The sequence below is a fragment of the Lissotriton helveticus genome, chromosome 9, assembly GCF_964261635.1.
Source record: "Lissotriton helveticus chromosome 9, aLisHel1.1, whole genome shotgun sequence".
Classification (NCBI taxonomy): Eukaryota; Metazoa; Chordata; class Amphibia; order Caudata; family Salamandridae; genus Lissotriton; species Lissotriton helveticus.
Window position 1 is genome coordinate 21476110 of NC_136070.1, and position 6026 is coordinate 21482135.

Genomic DNA, 6026 nt, shown 5'->3' on the forward strand with positions numbered 1-6026 from the left:
GAGAGGTTCTTGGGCCCAATTATTGATTCTGAGTCCCCCGAGCGGGACTCCAACGAGTGGGGCATATATTGCTTTAGAGCCCACGAGGCTCCATCCCCGCAATTTGTTGCAGAGCCCAGAGAGAGGCTCGGTGCCAGTTCTTTTTGCTTCGAGCCCAGAGAGGCTCAGGGGGTCATCCTGTCTGCTCAGAGCCACGAAGGCTCGTGGGGGCATCAGTTGTTTTGAAGAGCCCAGAGAGGCTCTTGAGTCCCACATTGTTGTATTAAGGAGCCCAGAGAGGCTCAGGGGCAGCCCATTTGTTCTTAGAGCCCAGTGAGGCTCTGGAGGGCCACATTTATTTCTTCGGGCCCGGAGAGAGGCTCCAGGCGCCAAAGTGGTTGTGAAGGGCCCAGAGAGGCTCTTGAGCCCCCACTGTTGTTCTTGAGCCCTGGCAGGCTCAAACATTGTTGCACCAGTTGCCCAGCACTTTGTGGGCAACTGCTACGTTTAGGACCCTGACACTTTGGACACAGGGCGTCCTAGCCCCAACAAGGCCAGAGGGCCTAGGGACAGTCACAGGTGGTGACTTACGTGAGTTTGGCGCAATTGTTATTGTTCTATGCACCTCTGAATGTATTGTTTATGCGTCATGTGCCCTTACACCTCTGAATGAATGTCATGCATTGCATCATGTGTTTTCCCCTTACACCCCTACAGGTATTGTGATACATAGGTGGTTGTTTTCTCCCTAGTACAGGTGGTGCTAGTGAGATCCTGGTTACCAGTAATTACTGGTTGTGCGCTCTATTGTTATATTTTGTGCTATATTCTATGTACTAAGTGCTATTTCTGAAAGTGCTACTTCTGATTCCTGACAGTGGTCCAGGTGGCCCTGTCTTGTAAATAATCCCTTGTAAATTCTGCCCGTGCCTCTGGCACATTGTAAAGTGTGTGTTTTATCTAATGTGTTTTGGTGTAATACAAAGGCTATTTTTTATATAACCTTGTGTGGAGTTTCCTTTGTGGTGGGCCTTTGGTTGTTGTTGCTGGGGTGCGTGCGCAAATACTTAACCTACATCGCCTCCAAGTTTAGCCTTGCTGCTCGCGCCACGTTACCTAGAGGGTGAGTAGGGGTTATCTTGGCGTGTAACTCCCTTGCCCTGACTTGGGTGTGGTGGTCTCTGACTGACTTTGGCGAAAGCCCTGGTCAGCCGGGGATCCCATTTCCAACAGGTGTGCTGAAGCATGTCACACCCCAGACTCCCCGAGTCCAGGGTAGAGGGGTACAGCTCCTGGTTTGGACTCCACAGAGGTGTGCTGGAGCATGCCTCACCCCAGACTCCCCGAGTCCAGGGTAGAGGGGTACAGCTCCTGGTCTGGACTCCACAGAGGTGTGCTGGAGCATGTCACCCCAGACTCCCCGAGTCCAGGGTAGAGGGGTACAGCTCCTGGTCTGGACTCCACAGAGGTGTGCTGGGGCATGTCACCCTAGACTCCCCGCGTCCACGGTAGAGGGGTACAGCTCCTGGCGTGGACTCCACAGAGGTGTGCTGGAGCATGTCACCCCAGACTCCCCAAGTCCACGGTAGAGGGGTACAGCTCCTGGTCTGGACTCCACAGAGGTGTGCTGGAGCATGTCACCCCAGACTCCCCGAGTCCAAGGTAGAGGGGTACAGCTCCTGGTCTGGACTCCACAGAGGTGTGCTGGAGCCACACCCCAGACTCCCCGAGTCCACGGTAGAGGGGTACAGCTCCTGGTCTGGACTCCACAGAGGTGTGCTGGAGCATGTCACCCCAGACTCCCCGAGTCCACGGTAGAGGGGTACAGCTCCTGGTCTGGACTCCACAGAGGTGTGCTGGAGCATGTCACCCCAGACTCCCCGAGTCCACAGTAGAGGGGTACAGCTCCTGGTCTGGACTCCACAGAGGTGTGCTGGAGCATGCCACACCCCAGACTCCCCGAGTCCACGGCAGAGGGGTACAGCTCCTGGCCTGGACTCCACAGAGGTGTGCTGGAGCATGCCACCCCAGACTCCCCGAGTCCAAGGTAGAGGGGTACAGCTCCTGGTCTGGACTCCACAGAGGTGTGCTGGAGCATGTCACCCCAGACTCCCCGAGTCCACAGTAGAGGGGTACAGCTCCTGGTCTGTACTCCACAGAGGTGTGCTGGAGCATGTCACCCCAGACTCCCCGAGTCCACGGTAGAGGGGTACAGCTCCTGGTCTGGACTCCACAGAGGTGTGCTGGAGCATGTCACCCCAGACTCCCCGAGTCCAGGGTAGAGGGGTACAGCTCCTGGTCTGGACTCCACAGAGGTGTGCTGGAGCATGTCACCCCAGACTCCCCGAGTCCACGGTAGAGGGGTACAGCTCCTGGTCTGGACTCCACAGAGGTGTGCTGGGGCATGTCACCCCAGACTCCCCGAGTCCAGGGTAGAGGGGTACAGCTCCTGGTTTGGACTCCACAGAGGTGTGCTGAAGCATGTCACACCCCAGACTCCCCGAGTCCAGGGTAGAGGGGTACAGCTCCTGGTTTGGACTCCACAGAGGTGTGCTGGAGCATGCCTCACCCCAGACTCCCCGAGTCCAGGGTAGAGGGGTACAGCTCCTGGTCTGGACTCCACAGAGGTGTGCTGGAGCATGTCACCCCAGACTCCCCGAGTCCAGGGTAGAGGGGTACAGCTCCTGGTCTGGACTCCACAGAGGTGTGCTGGGGCATGTCACCCTAGACTCCCCGCGTCCACGGTAGAGGGGTACAGCTCCTGGTCTGGACTCCACAGAGGTGTGCTGGAGCATGCCACACCCCAGACTCCCCAAGTCTACGGTAGAGGGGTACAGCTCCTGGTCTGCACTCCACAGAGGGGTGCTGGAGCATGCCACACCCCAGACTCCCCGAGTCCACGGTAGAGGGGTACAGCTCCTGGTCGACTCCACAGAGGTGTGCTGGAGCATGTCACCCCAGACTCCCCGAGTCCACGGTAGAGGGGTACAGCTCCTGGTCTGGGCTCCACAGAGGGGTGCTGGAGCATGCCTCACCCCAGACTCCCCGAGTCCAGGGTAGAGGGGTACAGCTCCTGGTCTGGACTCCACAGAGGTGTGCTGGAGCATGCCACCCCAGACTCCCCGAGTCCACGGTAGAGGGGTACAGCTCCTGGTCTGGGCTCCACAGAGGTGTGCTGGAGCATGTCACCCCAGACTCCCCGAGTCCACGGTAGAGGGGTACAGCTCCTGGCATGGACTCCACAGAGGTGTGCTGGAGCATGCCTCACCCCAGACTCCCCGAGTCCACGGTAGAGGGGTACAGCTCCTGGTCTGGACTCCACAGAGGTGTGCTGGAGCATGTCACCCCAGACTCCCCGAGTCCACGGTAGAGGGATACAGCTCCTGGTGTGGACTCCACAGAGGTGTGCTGGAGCATGCCTCACCCCAGACTCCCCGAGTCCACGGTAGAGGGGTACAGCTCCTGGTCTGGACTCCACAGAGGTGTGCTGGAGCATGTCACCCCAGACTCCCCGAGTCCACGGTAGAGGGGTACAGCTCCTGGTCTGGACTCCACAGAGGTGTGCTGGAGCATGCCACACCCCAGACTCCCCGAGTCCACGGTAGAGGGGTACAGCTCCTGGTCTGGACTCCACAGAGGTGTGCTGGGGCATGCCTCACCCCAGACTCACTGAGTCCACGGTAGAGGGGTACAGCTCCTGGTCTGGACCCCACAGAGGTGTGCTGGAGCATGTCACTCCAGACTCCCCGAGTCCACGGTAGAGGGGTACAGCTCCTGGTCTGGACTCCACAGAGGTGTGCTGGAGCATGTCACCCCGGACTCCCCGAGTCCACGGTAGAGGGGTACAGCTCCTGGTCTGGACTCCACAGAGGTGTGCTGGGGCATATGCCACACCCCAGACTCCCCGAGTCCACGGTAGAGGGTACAGCTCCTCGTCTGGACTCCACAGAGGTGTGCTGGAGCATGCCTCACCCCAGACTCCCCGAGTCCACGGTAGAGGGGTACAGCTCCTGGTCTGGACTCCACAGAGGTGTGCTGGGGCATGTCACCCCAGACTCCCCGAGTCCACGGTAGAGGGGTACAGCTCCTGGTGTGGACTCCACAGAGGTGTGCTGGGGCATGTCACCCCGGACTCCCCGAGTCCACGGTAGAGGGGTACAGCTCCTGCTCTGGACTCCACAGAGGTGTGCTGGAGCATGTCACCCCAGACTCCCCGAGTCCACGGTAGAGGGGTACAGCTCCTGGTCTGGACTCCACAGAGGTGTGCGGGAGCATGTCACTCCAGACTCCCCGAGTCCACGGTAGAGGGGTACAGCTCCTCGTGTGGACTCCACAGAGGTGTGCTGGAGCATGTCACCCCAGACTCCCCGAGTTCACGGTAGAGGGGTACAGCTCCTGGTCTGGACTCCACTGAGGTGTGCTGGAGCATGTCACCCCAGACTCCCCGAGTCCACGGTAGAGGGGTACAGCTCCTGGTCTGGACTCCACAGAGGTGTGCGGGAGCATGTCACCCCAGACTCCCCGAGTCCAGGGTAGAGGGGTACAGCTCCTGGTCTGGACTCCACAGAGGTGTGCTGGAGCATGTCACCCCAGACTCCCCGAGTCCACGGTAGAGGGGTACAGCTCCTGGTCTGGACTCCACAGAGGTGTGCTGGAGCATGTCACACCCCAGACTCCCCGAGTCCACGGTAGAGGGGTACAGCTCCTGTTCTGGACTCCACAGAGGTGTGCTGGAGCATGTCACCCCAGACTCCCCGAGTCCACGGTAGAGGGGTACAGCTCCTGGTCTGGACTCCACAGAGGTGTGCTGGAGCATGTCACCCCAGACTCCCCGAGTCCACGGTAGAGGGGTACAGCTCCTGGTCTGGACTCCTCTGAGGTGTGCTGGGGCATGTCACCCCGGACTCCCCGAGTCCACGGTAGAGGGGTACAGCTCCTGGTCTGGACTCCACAGAGGTGTGCTGGAGCATGTCACCCCAGACTCCCCGAGTCCACGGTAGAGGGGTACAGCTCCTGGTCTGGACTCCACAGAGGTGTGCTGGAGCATGTCACACCCCAGACTCCCCGATCCAGGGTAGAGGGGTACAGCTCCTGGTCTGGACTCCACAGAGGTGTGCTGGAGCATGTCACCCCAGACTCCCCGAGTCCACGGTAGAGGGGTACAGCTCCTGGTCTGGACTCCACAGAGGTGTGCTGGAGCATGTCACCCCAGACTCCCCGAGTCCACGGTAGAGGGGTACAGCTCCTGGCCTGGACTCCACAGAGGTGTGCTGGAGCATGTCACCCCAGACTCCCTGAGTCCACGGTAGAGGGGTACAGCTCCTGGTCTGGACTCCACAGAGGTGTGCTGGAGCATGCCTCACCCCAGACTCCCCGAGTCCACGGTAGAGGGGTACAGCTCCTGGTCTGGACTCCACAGAGGTGTGCTGGAGCATGTCACTCCAGACTCCCCGAGTCCACGGTAGAGGGGTACAGCTCCTGGTGTGGACTCCACAGAGGTGTGCTGGGGCATGTCACCCCGGACTCCCCGAGTCCACGGTAGAGGGGTACAGCTCCTGGTCTGGACTCCACAGAGGTGTGCTGGAGCATGTCACTCCAGACTCCCCGAGTCCACGGTAGAGGGGTACAGCTCCTGGTGTGGACTCCACAGAGGTGTGCTGGGGCATGTCACCCCAGACTCCCCGAGTCCACGGTAGAGGGGTACAGCTCCTGGTCTGGGCTCCACAGAGGTGTGCTGGAGCATGTCACCCCAGACTCCCCGAGTCCAGGGTAGAGGGGTACAGCTCCTGGTCTGGACTCCACTGAGGTGTGCTGGGGCATGTCACCCCGGACTCCCCGAGTCCACGGTAGAGGGGTACAGCTCCTGGTCTGGACTCCACAGAGGTGTGCTGGAGCATGTCACACCCCAGACTCCCAGAGTCCACGGTAGAGGGGTACAGCTCCTGGTCTGGACTCCACTGAGGTGTGCTGGGGCATGTCACCCCGGACTCCCCGAGTCCACGGTAGAGGGGTACAGCTCCTGGTCTGGACTCCACAGAGGTGTGCTG